The 18,400-nt window shown below is 40.0% G+C and overlaps 1 long non-coding RNA gene across 2 annotated transcripts in view; it reads right to left on the reverse strand.

Moving 5' to 3' along the window:
* Positions 1-18,400, reverse strand: part of LOC116759536 — a 173,676-nt gene that overhangs the window by 99,036 nt on the left and 56,240 nt on the right. For both annotated transcript variants that reach the window (XR_004351464.1, XR_004351465.1), the window contains exon 2: positions 5,044-5,159. This is a non-coding gene — a long non-coding RNA (uncharacterized LOC116759536). The remainder of the gene's footprint in view (positions 1-5,043; positions 5,160-18,400) is intronic.

The following is an 18,400-nucleotide window of genomic DNA, read 5'->3' on the forward strand; positions in this document are numbered from 1 at the left end:
CCTGAAGTCCACCCATGGCCTAAGCAGCATGTTCCCACTTGGGCCTGGCTCCCTTGCACCTTCTTATTTTCCCAGCATGCCTCACCATTGAGCAAACCACCGTGTCTTATCAACCCAAGAGCACCAACAGTTACTATCCAGGAGCGAGCGTGGAAGTGTTCGTGTGCTTGCAGTGATAAAAATGGACAAGGGTGTGGTTTCTGCCCTGGGAAAATCCAGCATTTCCTCCATTTAGGCCATAATGGAAAGTATATGGAAACAGGATAATTTTCATTTATTTAACCAATACGTAGTGCTTTGTACCCTGGCTCCAAAGGTTGGGTTGCCACCAACAATCCTCCCTTGCCTCTCCTCCTAGTAAGAGGTGGAGTCTGCTTCCTCTTTCCTTGAATTTGGACTGGCCTATTGATCTGCTTTGATCAGTAGACACTGTGCCAGTTTGGGGCCCAGCTCTTAAGAGAACTGGCAGATTCCTCTTTGCTCTCTCTCTTTTTTTTTTTTGTTTTTGTTTTTGCGGTACGCGGGCCTCTCACTGTTGTGGCCTCTCCCGTTGTGGAGCACAGGCTCTGGACATGCAGGCTCAGCGGCCATGGCTCATGGGCCCAGCCGCTCTGCAGCATGTGGGATCTTCCCGGACTGGAGCACGAACCCTTGTCCCCTGCATCGGCAGGTGGACTCTCAACCACTGTGCCACCAGGGAAGCCCCCTCTTTGCTCTCTTAGAGCCCAGAGCCACAGTGTAAGAAGGGCAAGTACCCTGAGAGAGAGAGAGAGAGAGAGAGAGAGAGAGAGAGAGAGAGAGAGAGAGAGAGACCCAGCCAGCCCACAATTTCAGTCACCCCAGACGAGGTGCCAGACATATGAATGAAACCCTCTTGGACCTTCTGAACTTAGCTGACCTCCTCACTGAATTTGATGTGACTGACCCCTTGCTGATGACACTATGTGTAGCAGAAGGACCACCCAGCTGAGCCCTGCCAACTCTTGGAGTGATAAGTGCTAAATCATTGCTGTTTTAAGCCACTATGTGCTGGGATTGTTTAATATAAAAAAAAATAACTGAGACAAGTGCCTACCAGGTGCCTGGCATCCTGTTGGCACTCAACATATATTGATTTCAATAAATACTGGTAAAGATGTTGACTCCCGTTGCTGGGTGTAAGAGCTCAAGGGTAAATACTACTGGGAAAAGATGTTCTGAATTCTCCAACTAACACTCCCCACTCCCATCCTTGGAGCAGTTTCAGGCAAGTAGTTGAGATGGATTGCAAAGGGTCAAGGCCAGCCATGTACCTTTTGGAGATGACTTCTGGGAATGGGGAGAGGTGACTTTCAATTCAGCTCCTGACAGAATACTTCCCACTCAAGAGTGGGTTCAAGAATGAAGCTGCCTCTATGTTTTTCATCTAATGACCTAACACCGTGTTCCCTCTGAAGGGCCATTATGTACATCTTGTACATCACGTCAAGTACTTCCCATAACTAGTTGCCTGCCTTTAAATATTTATAAAAACTCCACAATAGCCTGGCAGGACTTGGGCTTGGCAATGGCTCTAGCTGGTGGTTAATATTCTCCATTCTAAACCCCGTGGATAAGGCTATAGATTTCAACAACAACAAAAAAGACAAATATTTCCCTGGGAGGTTGTTAAAAAAACAAACCTCCAAATCAGATAATTGCATCTATTTTCAGAGAGAACAACCAGCAATCACGTTTTATAGTGTCATTTTGCTTGGGGAAGGTTTTCATTAATCTGGCATATTTATTCCACTTTCTTTTGAACCAGCAAAAGCCCTTCAGTGAGCACATGAAGGAGGCCTTTTGATAGTCCTTTCAGGCCCCCAGGAAGCATTGGGATAAATTGCTAAGTCACTATTCAGTACATGATGGTTTGATGGCCTAGAGATCATTTGAGTCCCTACAGGTAGACAGCTGTTAACTATCCCTGAGCTCCTCTGGATCCTGGAAATAAACTGAAGATGAAGCTGTTTGCAGCTGCAGTTGACAGAGCTGCCATATGCTTCACTCCCTGGAAGCTCTGAGCCAAGGACTTTGTGTCTAACTGCTTCACAGCAGAGCGGGCAGTTTTCTGTAGGGAGCTGGCTTGAAGGTCACCTCTCCCCATCTCCAGAAGGCACTTCCAGAAAGAAGGACGTGGCAGCCCTGACCCTTTGTCATCTACCTCAGCCACTGTTCTGAAACTGCTCCTAGGAGAGGGGAAATCAGAGAATTCAAGAGAACGTCTCTTTGGCCCTTGGGCAGTGTGACCACTTACCCCTCCATAAAACTCTCTTTCCCTTGAAGTCTACCTATCGTGTGTCCTTCTCTTTTGGCTCTTCTCTTCGGGCAATCACCTCTCACAGCAACACTTCTTTCTCTAACTTTCAAACATAGTAACACCACAGCTTTGGAGAACCCAAGTTTACGTGCCCCATGCACAGTGATGCCAAACAAACCAAAATGTCAGCGTTTGGAGCAGGGTAAGGCTTATTACAAGGGCCAAGCAAGGAGAACGGGTGGCTCGTGCTCAAAAGACCTGAACTCCCCGACGGATGTTGGGGAAGAGTTTTTACAGGCTATATTGGGAGGCATGGGTGGTCTGCAGGGTGTGTGACCCTCCTCTGATTGGTTGGTGGTGAGGTAACAGGGAATCTCAATCATCCAGGAATCTCAGTCATCAGCTTATGGTTCCAACCAGTCTGGGGTCCTAAGTTTGTGCTCAGCCTGAAGTTACCATCCTCCACCTGGGTGGGGGGGCCTTAGTTCCTGTTGAAGAACTCAGAGATATGTATCAGGTTGTTCTGTACATCCTCCCCAGGAGGAAAGAGGACCCTGTCCCATCTCTGCACTGTTGTTTCTTTCCGCATTCCCTCATCCCCTTAATTAGTAACTGTTTGAATCTGCCCTTTGGAACTCAGGGAAGGTCCAAGAGGCTAAAACCTTCTTCCTACAAACAAGAAATGGGGGACACAGAAAGGTTTTTGTGCCCAGGAGGGCCCCACAGGGTCCTGCTCAGTTTCAATCCTCCCTTTTCTATGATATTCCCTAACCTTTAGGGGAACAGGTGTTGTACAAGCAAAACAATAACATATTGGATAAGGAGATCAATCATGAGTTGAGCAGAGGAACTCAGTTTTAGGGAGACTCAGTTTCAACAGGACAGTCCTCCACTCTGCTTTTCTCCTTCCGAATCTTCGTTGTTTGAGTTATCCCTTTCAACCCCTGTACTCCATCTACACCCCAAGCAAACACACGCATATTTTAATAATATAGCTCCAATATACTGCCAACGAGATGTCTCCTACTAAACTTCCTATGTTTCCCAAATCAGCATTTCTAAAGCAAAATCAATCATATGTCTACATAAATGATGACCAGCTTTGAACTTCCCTACCTGCTGACTCAAGTTTTTGAATTTTGACCTTAGTCATCCTACAGGCTATTGACCTACTTACTTCCCAAGCCTAATATTAAAACCATAGACTAAAAATGTCACCATCTAAAATCTGGGCACTTGCAATAATTTTCTAGTTCTCCTTCCCATCTCTATTGTTTTGACCTTCTAAGACATCCTATGCACTGCTCCCTGGAGGAATATTTCTAATGCAGGTCTTGCCACTTTATGCTTCTGTTCAAAAATCTCTAATTGTTCCTCATGTTCAGTAATAAATGCCTTCACACTGACATTCAAGGTGTTTTAATTCATGGCCTCAACCGAGCTACCTTGGCTCATCTCCAGTCTACGTCTAGTATTAACAAAGATATTGACTGCACCACTGTGTTGAACAATCCCCGAGTGTGCTATTGATACCAATTCCAGTGTGAATATGAGTCCATGGTGTTGTGCAATGGCAGAGGACCTGGTCAGAAAATTCCACATACGTTTCTTCCTCCGGGTTTTCGCCTACTCTGTGTATCCCCTTTCTTTTACCTCCTCCTTGCCTTCAGTTTCCCTTTATCTTCTCAAACCAAAGCCCAATACTCTCTCTTCTGGGAAGGCTTCTTCCATCTGCCCCCAGCCCTGGAGCAATTTATTGCTTCAATCAGTCTTTGGCACTTACCCTCCACCCGACACTTGTTTCAATTTGGCCATTCTTCATGTGTAAGATCTATTTCTGGGACTAGGATAGAAGTTCCTAGATAACAAGAACCACTCTGAAGTTATGTGTAGCTTCAACGTTTATTGATAATGAGGCTTATGATGACAGTTTCTGATGTTTTTCTCACACATAGACCGTAGCTCTAACTAAGAAATCTTTTTTTGTAATGTCTGAGTGAAATATTTGAAAAAAGAGAATAGATAACTGTGTTTTCCATAACTGTCCACCCCATTCCTCTTTACTCTTAGTAAAGAGAAATGCTCTTAGTATGTCATATTTTAATCAATTGATTCACATCAGTTATAAAGCAAATGCTACTATCAGCCAGCCAGTTTAGGGCTGTGGAAAACATTACTTATGGTATATTGTGCTGCTGTCCAGCTTGTTGAAATTCTCTCCTCCCTTGGCACTGCCTCTACCTGATTCTCTTTCCATCCTTCCCTCTTCGTCTCCTTGTTTGGATAATCTTTCTTGTCTTGTGTTTTACCCTCAAACCTTTTTTTTTGGCCTTCCTTGTTTTCTCACTCTACTTGCTCAAGGAGGATGGTTCCCAAGCCTGTCTCCAGCAGTGAGACATTTCTTAAATGCCAGACACACATCCTCGACTGCCAGCTGGAAACTTCTTCTTGGATACTCTTTAGACAATTCAAACTCAACACCTCCTCCTTTCTCCACATCTGTCTTGGTTAATGGCATTGCCATCCTCTCAAGCTAACAGCTCAGGGTCACGATTCTCTTATTCTTATTTCTCACTCCCAACACCAGTCTTGGTCTCCTGCAGTTTTTATTTCTTAAAATATTTTTACTCCTTCCAATTCCTGCTGTTGTGACTTGATCCAGATCCTTTGTATTCATCAGGATAATTAACACTACCTGCTAGAGCTGTTAAACTTGGAAGACTTAGTGGCTTAAAAAAAATGAAGGCTTATTGTTATGGACTCACTCAAATCTGATACAGGTTGAATGATCTCCAAAGAGGCTGTCCTCCAGGTGGTGGTTCAAGATCCATTCTGCTTCCATCCTGTGACTCTGCCATCTCAACACATAATTCTGTGATCTCTGTTGAAAGAGATGAGAGAGAAGAAGGACAGATTAGCTCTTTACTGCCTTACACAGGAAGTGACACAACTTAGAAGTGTGTCAGACCATTGGCCAGAAGGAAACCATTGGCCAGAAGAAGTGGCAGGCCATTGGCCAGAACCAGTCACACAATCTAATGGAACTACAAGAAAGGCTGGAAACTATGGAGACACATGGAATTTGTGGGGAGCAGTAAGTATCTACTATACTCTTTTCCTTTCTCATATGGACTACTACCACTTCTCCTAACTAGCTTCTTTAGTTTAGTTTTCTGTTCTACTCCATCTATACACTTTCACTAGAGAGGTTTTATTTATTAAATGTATTATTATTATCGGGGTTTTTCTGTAACTTACAAAACTCATCATGCCACTTCCCTTTCCATCAATGACTCTCCACTATTCATGGACTAAAATTTATAGTCCTGCAAAATCTGGCTTCAATCTACTTTTCCAACTATACCTCCACATCTACAAATCCTTAGCTAGAACCACACCAGACAAAATATATCCTGAACATTCTGTTCATTCTCTCACTTTCATGCCTCAGTGCATATGGTAGCCTCTTCCTGGAATATGTGGAAAATGTAATTGAAATGTGTTTTCACTTTGCTTGGAATTGTTATGTTAATGTAAATATTGAATGTGGATCCATACAGAAAAAAATATCTAGACGAGTAAACAAACCCAATTCTTACAGTTCCCCTTATCTTAGGAAAACAGACTTAGGGCTTAGTTTACTTCTTTTCTCTTTAAATTAAGAATGTAACCACACTTGGCTACAATTCCTACTCTATGTATACTCTAATCCCTCAAAAAGCCAGTGGTGAATGATGCTTCTTCTTTGAAGACAGGTTCCAGATCCCTAATGAGACTATTAGAGGAAAATTTGGAGACACTTAACAGCTGATGAATTTCATATAAGAACTGGAGTATTTCCCTTCTGGTTCAATCCATGACCACACCAGCCAGCTTTCGCTGCCAGGAATTACCTCTGGGACCAGGTTTATATCTGGATGTAGAGGAAGATGAGATCTTTGCTGCTGACAGCCTAAGCCACTAGGAGCTATGATTATTCAAACACAGAATAAGGAAAGTCCCCTTGGGAAGCCAGGCTGCATTAGCAAGAGTCCAAGGAATTAGTGAGAAGGCAGTGTAGCCTAGTGGAAGCAACCAGGTGTCTGAAGGTGTCTTAACCCCTCTAAACGGTAGGTTTCTCATCTACCTCTTCTTCCTGGGATGGTAATTACATAAAACAACAAATGTGTGGCAGATTAATTTTTGAGATGATAATTTGTACTTTCTCTCTGCACCTCCTCTCCCCCACGCACACACACACTCACACACAATCCAGTCTTTAGACGTCCTTAATTTAATGAGTTCTCCTTTGTTTTGCTGCACGAAGATCCCAGTAGGAACACCCCTGTCCTTCCTCACTGCTGAAATTCACAGAAGACATAGCACTTCAGGACAGGAGAGAGAGAGGAGCACAGAATGCAGAGAGAACTGGGGGCCGGAAGATGAAAGAGAAATTAATCATGGACTTTTGTGCGGCGGTGTCCTGAAAAGGCAGTAAGACCTCAGAAGGTCTGGACAAAAGACAGAAAGGATCGCAGCCCATCCACACACTTCTGGGCTCCAGGTATACTGCCAAGAAGTCAGAGCTGCACGAATTGGAGGTCTCCAGTGTAACTTAAGACAGAGAGCTAGAGGCATCTTTTATTACACAGGATAGCCACGGTCGTGACTGCGAATGAATTTCTCTACCAAGCAGGTAGGATGGAGGTGGGAAATCTAATTTCAATTGATTCAAAGAAAATCCTGAAATATAGTGTTTCTTTTGCCCCGTGTTTTAGATCAAAGAGTTTATGTGCTACCAGGGTAAAGCTCCTAGAACTTGGTAAGCCTTCAGTGGACGTTCATGCCCTCCTCCTTTCCATCACCTTCCTCCTGCTGCTCTGGATACGATGGCAAGTGTCCACACGCACCCCCCTGCACCACCGCTTTAGCCGAGACGTATTCCCCTGAAGTGCAAGTTCTTATCACAGACAAAATCTTTCTATCAAAATCACAGTGAAAGCTTATGGTGCAACATGCTTAAGAGAGAGCCACAATTCAAAAATCTCAGAAGAATGAAACAATAAAAATACACAGCCATTCTCAGGTTCAGTATTAGAGAGGACTTGGCATGCTTCTTTGGAGCAGAGAGACTTAAATCTCTATTTACTTACTTTGGCATTTTGCCCAAGGTTTGTCTTCAAGGTAGCCCTCGTGAAGGCAAGACTTGGAGGAGGGGGATAGAACGACCCCCAGGTTGTCATTACCTGATCTGTCCCTTTTCGTCCTAGATCAGAGGCCAGCAGACCACAGCCCATGGATCAAATCCAGCCCAGTGACAAACTGTGTAAATAAAGTTTATCAGAACACAACCCTGCTCAGTTGTTTACCTGTGGTCTCTGGCTTTTGTTGTACAATAGCAAAGTCAAGTAGGTGAATAGTTGCAACAGACTGTATGGGTTACAAAACCAAAAATATCTACTACCCGGACCTTTACTGAAAAAGTCTGCTGACTCCTGTTTTAGATTATGAACACAGTGGAACTGGTCACACAGACGGAGCAAGACAGCCCCCAGCTATGCAAGAGTAACTGCATCTACCATTTTTGAAGTAGGACATGTTTTGGCATGAGAGGACCCCAGAAACATCCCTGTCTGTCCCTCTCTGTTACCCCTACCTCTAGCCCTCTACCCTCCTAAATCATCCCCAGGGAATCATGATACTTCCCTCCATAATTCAACCAGCATTGCCCGTGCACACACTGTGTGCCGGGTCCTCTAAGGTACAGTTGATTTTGAAGTAAATAAATATCAGACTGGCCATGTTCTCAAGGAACTTACAGTTACTGTCAGGAGATAAACACCCAAGAGATCATGAGTTCTGTGATGCTTCAGGGCACTGGACCACATGACTGCAAGGCCTTAGCCTGGAACGTCAACATTTCCATGTTTCTAAACAGAGAATGGAGAGTAGCTTTAAAATAGAAAGCCCCTAACGTGAGCTGACAATTCTCTTCTAACATAGGTGATGTCAAGGGAAGAAAATAGACCTGCTATCTCTTTGTCCAGTGTTTTCTCTCTCTCAGATATTTCTTGTTGTGACACGAATAAATATAAAAGAAGTTCCAGCCACACGTGGAGCAGATGAGGAAGACTTAAAATATTGCAAGTGTGGCCAAAAGGACTTCTGCCCAGGTCATGCCTGTGGTATGTAACCCAGCATAATTATTTTTAATAGTAACCCTTTTACTCCTCAAAGAGCTCTGGTTTGAACATTAAATCACATGGTAAATTTACCTATAACCCAAACCTTCAGCCTAGCCGCCTATAAGATATTAGTAATATAGAGTTTTCTCCTTATCAGTTCAAAATTTCATTTAGATGATTCTGCAGGACTCACACCAAATGAAACACCTAACGACCCTTTCTTGCCCAAAGAAAGTGATACTCTCTTTGCCTCATTGATTGCACAGCTTAATTATCAAATAAATCCCCAAATGCCTAGAATAATCCCTGGCATACAGTAGAGAACACTTAAATTTGCAGTATATGAGACTTAATTTATTGAGTTTTTCCCCACAGGTTTACTGAGATATTATTTACATATAACAGAAGCAAGTTTGAGGTATATAACACAATAATTTCATATTCATATATATCACAAAATGAGACATTTTATTGTTTTTAACTGATAAAATGAAGACCCAAGAGAACAGTCTTTACGTTACGATCTGCAGTTAGTAAGTGGAAGGCACGCCTCCTTTGGGAAGCCTTGTCTGACCTCTCAATTCCCACCAGCAGCATCCTTGAACACAAGCCTTTTAGAGCTTGTCACATTCCTGACTTACTTGTTTCGTGTCTGTTGCCACTGGAGGACCTTGAATTTCTAGTTAGCTGTAATAATCTCAGAGTTTAGTACAATCTCTCCCTCATGGTAGGTTCACAGGAATTTTTGCATAAAATATTTACTGTCTGTTGACAAATTCCTGAGATATAAACAGCAATAATGTCTCACCAAATAGGCCAGAACAAAAAGCTCCTATCACTGTTATTATGATTATTGTTGCAACTTTTTTCTTCAGGGGGTGTTGTCTGCCCATCATCGGGGCCCCTTAATGAAAGCTGTGCTCTAGACATTTACTGTTTGAAAGGAGCAGCTAAACTGTGATGAGAATCAGCCAGGAACCAAATACTTTACAAACAGGAAAAGAATCAGACATAATTTCTCCTTAGAAAGGAAAATGGTACCAATCAACTGATCGCTGGTTATTAAGCAGACAGGATGGGGCAAAGAACTAAGCGTTGAAAGTTGAATTTCAGCTGCTTGGTCTGCTCTGATATTCCTCACCCAAGCCCAGTCCTGTTACTGGCGATTTCCCGAGTAAAAGCCACAGAGGTAATAGGTTCTTGTCTGGGCATTATTACAGTCCCTTAATAGCAATGAGTGTGAACCATTTGGTGTCTCCTATGAACAGGCATTGTGGAATAAAAACTGGGATCCGGCAGCCTTTCCTCTCCTGAAGGAAAGAGAAGAAAAACTGTCAGAACAGAGAATCTGAGACAGGGTTGGCCGATGTCCTACCAAAAGGCATATAGCACAGAGGATGGATCCACTTCCAGGATGAATTTTCCTTACTAGAAACAGCTGTTGATAGAAGGAAAATGGTCCATCCAGCTTTAATTGATGGGAAAGTGGTCCCTGTTGGAAAGGATTTTGCTAGAAACCCAGAATGAATGGAGGGAGAATGAGAATTGTTACGGAGAATGTTATGTAGGCAGAGGTAATTTTCAGAGACCTATAATGCCATATTGGAACAGGCAGGGAAGAAACACATTTCCCATAAGAAGACTAATGGAAAACTGTGAAGTAAAACTATAAGTTAAAAGGAAATGTTAAATCAGAAGAGACCAAATGGTGGGCATTCTCCTTATACCTGGTTAGCAAAAATATATATACATAAAAAATAAAAAAGGTCATAAAGTGAATGATTCCTCCCAAGTACATAAAATGTTTGCTATACACATCAGAGTCACCCCCAGCCACAAAGGCCAGAGACATTTGTTGACTTAGTGGTTCAGGTTTAATATGCCCACTTTTCAAAGGCCATGCGTTTCAAACTGATCATCAGGGCTAGTTTCAACAATTAGAAAAAAAGTGTGATTTAAGCAAGTTCTAAATTTGTGTGTTTGGGTCACCACAAATGTGAGTCCCAAGGCAGCAGTGCAGGGCTGGTGTGGCGATTCTGCTCAGGGAAATCCTCAGGGACCCAGCATCCTTCCAGCTCACCTCTCTGTTGTCTTTAGTATAGCGTTCTCACCCCCATCATCTGAGATGGGCCACATTCCTAAGCAGCAGGATTAGGGAAAAGAAGAAAACGAAACACTTGTCATGGAGGAGTCCAGCCCCAGGCCACCATTCTATGTATGATCTTTCAGGTCCAACGACAGCAATGACCAGGCTGTACCTGGGCGGCCTCAAAGGAGAAAGCCTCCCCCTTCACACAAGACTTGATGCACAGCCTGTGCTTTGCAGTTGTCAGGAGGGAGTGGTGGTCAAGGACTCAGCCTCCCCCGTGCACACCCCCATCCCTGGACCATGCAGGCCAGGCTCAAACTCATACCTGCATCATAGCCCAGGTGACTCCATTCACAGACCTCTTTATGGAGGCCTCCAATGAGACTCTGCGAGACCTCATTCATTATCAGCCAGCTGCCTTGGCTGAGACACTCTTTTCACAATGACTCAGTGCTTGCCAACTCCTTGCCCTTCCCCTTTTCTTCCCCCCTGGGTCCCTGAAAAGGCCGGAGCCATTTGTTTAGGGCTCCTGGTCAGTGAGAGTCGCCCTTCCGCACTGCATGCCATCTGGCCCTCACTGCCGCCAATCCGTGGGGAAAGTGCAACACGGCAGAACGGGTGCCCTTGCTTTTCTCTCTTTCCTGCACTGTTGCACTAAGTGGAAGAGGCTTGATTCTCACTTGCAATATGGCTCTGTGTCCTATCTGAACACCTTGATACCTGGCAGCTAGAGTTATGTGCCTGATGTCCTTACTGAAGGATCCCAAGACTGCCTTACAACTGTTTCCTTAATCCCATTGATCAGAACTTAGTCACATGGCCATAGCCAGCAACCAGGGAGGCTGAAAAATGCATTCAGTTACTATTACTATGGAAGAAGAGGATAGGCTAAATCAGGAGGAAGCTAGCGGTCTTTGCTATATCCTTGTATGCTACTGACTTATAAGAGTAGGTGCCGACAAGTACTGTATGATCTCACTTGCCTGTGGAGTCTTTAAAAAATACAATAAACTCATAGATACAGAGAACAGTATGGGGGTTGCCAGAGGTGGGGGAATTTCAAGAAGGTGGTCCAAAGGTACAAACTTCCAATTACAAGATAAATAAATCCTGGGGACGGACAGCATGTTGACTATAGTTAACAATATTGTATTGTACATTTGACAGTTGCTAGGACAGTAAAAAAATCTTTAAAAAAATTTTTTTAAATCTGAAAAGTTCTCATCACAAGAAAAAAAAATTGCAGCTATGTGAGGTGATGGATGTTAACTATTTGTGGTAATCATTTTGTAATATATACATATACTAAAGCATTATGTAGTATGCCAAAAACAAATACAATGTTATACGTCAATTATATCTCAATTACAAAGAAAAAGAAAACAGAGTAGGTATGGCAACGGATGCAGTATTGTAAGGAGACCAGCGTAAGCCTGCGCTACCAGCTAAGTCATGTTGACTTTGGGTAGCTCTCTCCATCGGTCCTATACAGGCAAATGAATTGCTTGTATTATACTTTTGTTTATTATAGCTACTCCTATGATTTTAAAGACAATATTGAAGACCTAAAGACTTGCCCTTCAAATCTCATTTATGTGGATGAAAGCCAGGAATGGAATTCACCACGAGGGAAGACCACGTTTAGAGAATTTTTCCCCACTTTTGAGCTTCTGTTCAAGGTTATTAGCCATTTATTTGCCTGAGTTCTCACCTTGCAAACTGCAGTTGAATGCCTTTTCGTTAATGAGGGAATAAGACAGATGGCCAATCCTGAGATATCTGAGACAATACAATACTGAACCCCAGCAGGACTATAGGAGCTATAGGACTTCAAAGGACACAGATGCCAAACGAAATACAGAAAATATAACCCTTAAAGAGTCATTAAGTTAGCAGGGTGGGAAGATAATGTAGAATCTTCCTTATCCACAGAATACTATGAAATCATTTCCGGAAAGAGTTCTCAAATTTATTTGTGAACTCTAGCTAGACAAGATGTTCATTCAGTTGACATGAAAGGCCCTTCCACCATTAAGACATGGGCCTTGAATTATCCACTGCTATTCTGCCATCCTTAAACAGAAAAGTTTTGGTAGGGCTTACTGCAGATGTCTCTCTATAATTTTCTATTCTTCTGTAAATGAAAAGGAATATTGTGATTCTTAAAGTGAATTTTAAAGATTCATAAGTGAAATGTCAGGAAATATATTTGCAAAGCAAACTTCAACTACGAAATTTTGATGATTTAGCTCTGCTAAAAACTCAATTGAAACTTTATACTTCATTAGTTTTTATTCTGCTAGTTTTATAGTATATTTTCAAAACTCTTTTCCTGTTATTATGCAATACTGCGTATTCATTAGGCACCAATAACCTTGTGATGCTGGGCAAGTCACTTAGCTCCGAATATACTTTTAGTTCTTCTTTCCCAAGACTCTGGTATGTATCCTTCACACTAGGCACAGCTCGACCCAGGTTAAGAATCACAAGACAGGATGAACAAGCATCCTTGCAATCTCACCACTGTACGGGCAACTCCATGTTATGTGGAGATGCTTTATTACAATTCTGCCACCCTGTTTCTTCTGTTGTGTTTAATTTTTATTTATCGAATTCTTGTTATCCGATAGGTCCTCTGCTAAACACTGGGGATACAGTGGCAAATAACAGTTATATTCCCTGCTTATTTCAGAGACTATTTCTGCCCAATCAATGTTCATTATCCATTCTTTCTTACCCAGAGAACTCTAGCTTTTTTAGGAACTACAGCAAAATTTTCATTTTTCCAGCTTCCTTGCAGTTGGAAGAGTTGGCATTTCTGTATGCTGAAAAAAAGGTAAAACTGCCTATTTTAAAACTTTTCTTATCTAGTCACTAACAGTATCTTTTCAGAGGCTGTTAGAATAAGCTCTCATACTTTATTTTTAAGTACGGTTGCAATTTTTATTTAGATTTAGATTATAGATTATTTGGGGGGCACTGAATACAGGCATACCTCAGAGGTATTGCAAGTGTGGTTCCAGACCACTTGAATAAAGTGAATATTGCCATAAAATGAGTCACATGAATTTTTGGTTTCCCAGTGCATATAAAAGTTATGTTTGCATTATACTGTAGCCTATTAAGTGTGCGGTAGCATTATGTCTAAAAAACAATGACATACCTTAGTTAAAAACTACTTGATTGCTAAAAAATGCTAACCATCATCTGAGCCTTCAGAGAGTTGTAGTAGTAACGTCAAAGTAGTATCACAAATCACTATAATAAATATAATAATAATTTACAAATTTGAAATATCGTGAGAGTTACCAAAATGTGACTCAGAGACATGAAGTGGGCAAACGCTGTTGGTGAATTGGTGCCGACAGACTTGCTTGGTGCAGGGTTGCCACAAACTTTCAACTTGTGAAAAGTGTAATACCTGTGAGGTGCAGTAAAGCGGAGAGAGAGAAAACAAGGTATGGCTGTAATAGCTTTGCTCTCTATCTTATTACTTTCTGCTCTTACTTATTAACTCCTTTGTTTTATTCACTTCATATTTACCCGGTTGAATTTTTCTAACTTCTTCAGTTGGACACATAGTATGGCAGTTTAAAATATACCCACAAATTCTTCGATGCTTTTCCCTTCAAAAGGTAGAGTCCTTCTGTTAATTGTGGACTGGACTTATTGAATCACTTCTAATGAGCAGATTACAGCAGGAGTGATGGTGTGTGACTTCTGAGACTAGGCCATAAAAGACACTGGCCTACTTATTGCTCTCTTTTGGATTACTCCCTGGGGAAGTAAGTCAAACAGCCCTATGAAGAGGTTAGGGTGACCAGTTGTTCTGGTTTGTCTGGGAGTTTCCCAGTTTAGGAACTGAAAGTCCTGCATCCCCGATTAAACTTTTAGCCCTGGGAAAACTGGGATGGTCACCCTAGAACAGGCACACATGGAAAGAAACTGAGGCTTCCAGCAAATGGCCACATGAATGAGCCATCTTGGAAGCAAACCCTTCAACCCCATTCAAGCCTTCAGATGACTGTAGCCCTGGCAAATATCTTGAATGAAACCGTATGAGAGAGCCTGATCCAGGACTGCCAAGCCAAGCCATTACATGCTCTCTGGACCCACTGAAACTGTAAACAATGAATGATTGTTGTGTTAAGCCAATGAAGTTTGGGGTAATTTGTTATTCATCAATAGTTCATTATCTCTTAGCGTTTCTTTCTTTGTAATAGAAGCATTTATATTTTCAGTTATGTTTATAATTTTCTCTAAATTTTATTTAACCTGAATCCCACAGTCTTGAAATTATATTTTCGTTATTGTTCAGAATTAAGTACTTTTCATTTCTTTTGTGATTCTTTCTTCAGTCCATATATATTTGAGAAGTATTTTTAAAGTTACAAATGTAAGGGCTTTTCTAAGTTATCTTTGAGTTATTGATCTCTAAAGTAATTTCATGATAACCATAATTTTTGAAATTATTCTCTATAATGCTGATTCTTTGATATTTATTGAAACCTACTTTACAGCCAAGCGCATGGTCAATTTTGGTAAATATTAACATCTTTGCTTGAAAAGAATAAATATTGGGAGATACAGTGTTCTGTATATGTCACTTGGATCAAGTTTGTTAACTGTGCTCTTCAAATCTATACCCACAATGATATATTTGTGTGCCTGATCTATTAATTAGAGAAAGATGAATTAAAATGTCCCCCTATAACAGTAGGTTTGCCAAGTTTTCCTTTTATTTCTGTTAACATTTTGATGTCTGAAGCTGTGCTGTTACATGCATATAGTTTGTAAATCTTAACAATGTTACATTTTACCAATATGTAATAATTATCTTTAACCTTAGTAATCCTTTTTGCCATAAAAACTATTTTGTCTGCTATTAATAAATCCATACTACTTTGATTATGGTTAGTACGTACCCAGTCTATAATGTTTTCATCTCCTTGCTTTTAATCTTTTAGTGTCCTTATAGTTCAGTTGTATTTCTTTATAAGAGTAAATACTACCTGGATTTTTTCTTTTTTTTTTTTTTGGTGAAGGCTAAATTGTAATCTAATCTAACAATTTTTGTTTGAACTGGACAATTTAGTTCATTTATACTGATTATAATAACCAATATTTTGGATGCATTCCTTTTAATTTATTTCAAACTTCTTATTCTCCCTCTTTTTTATTGTGATAAAAATGCATAACATAAAATTTACCATGTTAACCATTTCTAACTATACAGTTAGATAGTGATATACTCACGTTGTTGTAAAACAAATGTCTAGAACTTTCCATCTAGCAAAAGTGAAACCCTGTACCCATTAATCAACAACTTCACTTTTCTTCATCCCCAAGCCCCTGGATACCACCATTCTACTTTCTGTTTCTATGGATTTGACTATTTTAGGCACTTCATATATGTAGAACCATACAATATTTGTCTTTTTGTGACTAGTCATCAAGGTTCTTCCATGTTGTAGTGTGTGACAGGATTTCCTTCCTTTTTAAGGCTGAATAATATTCCATAATATGTACATAACACATTTTGTTTATCCACTCATCCATCAACAGACACTTGGGTAGCTTTCACATCTTGGCTATTGAAAATAGTATTGTTATAAATATGGGTGTGCAAATATCTCTTTGAGACCCTGTTTTCAATTCTTTGGGATATATAGTCAGAAGTGGGATTGCTAGATTGTATGATAGTTCTATTAATTTGGGGAGAAACTGCCCTACTCTTTTTCATAGAAGTTGCACCATTTTGCAATTCCACCAACTGTGCACAAGGGTTCCAATATCTCTACATCTTTGCCCACACTTTCATTTTCTATTTTTTTAAAGTAGCCACCATATTGGATGTGAGGATTTTCCCCCTTTTACTATTTTATTTTATGTTCATTTAAAAATTTCAGATTGATTGAGGGCCCCTCCTCTTTCTTTCTAGTTTATTTTTCTCTTGGTTTGGAAGTTATTCTCAATTTAGTCTATTCTTTTAGAGATTACTTTAGGAATTTTAACTTGTATATTAACTCATATAAAGTTTAAAATTTACCTATAAATTCACTTTCTGCTCCAGATTATGCAGGAACTTCAGAAAATTGTAATTTCAGTCACTGGGTCTTAATTACAACTTGATTTTTTTAAACTCCACTAACTACACATTACTGTTGCTGTTTTACAAAGCCAATGTTAGTTTCTATTTAATTCTATCATTTTTTATTAAATATATTGAAGCTATGCTATTAGGTCCCTATACATTTAGAGTTATTTTATTTTTCTGCTAGATTGACCCTTGTAAATTTATGAATATCCCTATTTTATTTCTCTTTATGCTTCTTGCTGTAAATCTACTTTGACGTTAGTAGCTTCCCTAGGTTTCTTTTTGTCAGTGTGTTCATGGTGAATCTCACTATATCTCTTTACTTCCACTTTTTATCTTTGCGTAACACATCCCATGTCGTCAGCATAAAGTGTGGTTTTCCTTTTTCATTTACTGATTCTTGGTGTTTTAACCAACGTATTTGGTCTGTTTGCATTTTTTAAAAAATTATTGATATATTTGGGTTTTAATCTACCATTTTCCTGCTTTATTTCTAATAATCTTACCTATGTGAAACTTCCCCTCCGTCATTGTCTAATTTTGTATTAATCAAGTAATTTTTAAATGATCTGATTCCACCTCCTATTAGCTTATTAATTGTGCATTCTTTTACTTTTCATTTGATAGTTAATCTAGAAATTACAACATGCTCATAAGAGTTTAATTTAAATAATTACTTTTACCACTTTCAGTACAATGCAGAGGCATTAAAGCACATATCCGCTTTCCACTTTTTGCACTATTATCGTTGTTGTTTTAATTCTACCTGTGCTTAAACTCGTACATGATACTATTATGTACAGTCAATATTCATTTGATTTGGGTATATATTTCTTTTCGTTGCTCTTCATTTCTTCTTAATCTTCCTTTCTTCCACTTAGGATCATTTTCTGCTGCCTGAAGAGCTCTCTTTAGATTTTGGGGGTTTTTCTGTTTTTTGTTTTGGGGGGTTTTTAAGAGCATGACTGCTGGTGATCATTTTTTCCCTGAAATGTCTTTATTTGACTTCATTTTATGAAAACATTTTGGCTGATACAGAATTCTAGCTCATCTTTAAAGAATATTTTGCTTAGTGTAGAATTCTAAGTTGGCAGTTATTTCTTGTCAGCACTTTGAAGATGACATACAACCATCTTTTGGCTTCCTTCATTTCTTTTAAGGAATCTGGTGTTAAAAGTAATGAAAGTATTTTATTATTGAAAGTAATGTGTCTTTTTTCCTCTCTGGCTGTTTTCAAGATTTTCTCATTGTCTTTGATTTCCATGAGGTTTACAATGATACACCATGGTTTGTTTGCTTTGTTTCCTTTTCTGTTGCTTTGTTTTCATTATACTTGGGTTTTGTAATACTATTTGAACCTGCAGTTTGATGCCTTGCAACAATTTTGAAAATTTTTTTGTCAGCATCACTTCAGAAATGGCAACAGTCTCCTACTCTGCTTCTGAGATTCCAATGCACCTACAAGAGACATTTTTTTTTTACCATGCCCTACATGTCTCTTGTGATGATTTTTGGATTTCTTTTTGTTTACTTGCTTTTGTTTATCTTGCTTTTTATACATTTGTTTCTCTGTTCTTCAGTATGGATATTTTCTACTGTCCTATCTCCCAGTTCATCAATCCTCTATTTAGCTGATACTATTCTGCTTTTAATTTGTCTACTGAGTTCTTACTTGTACTAATTATATTTTTCTCTTCTAGGATTTCCTCTTTAATCATTCTTTACAGTTTAGTTAGCCACTAAAATACTCCATTTATGTCCTCGAGCATACA

This window comes from Phocoena sinus, chromosome 9 (genome assembly GCF_008692025.1).
Source record: "Phocoena sinus isolate mPhoSin1 chromosome 9, mPhoSin1.pri, whole genome shotgun sequence".
In the NCBI taxonomy this organism is placed as follows: domain Eukaryota; kingdom Metazoa; phylum Chordata; class Mammalia; order Artiodactyla; family Phocoenidae; genus Phocoena; species Phocoena sinus.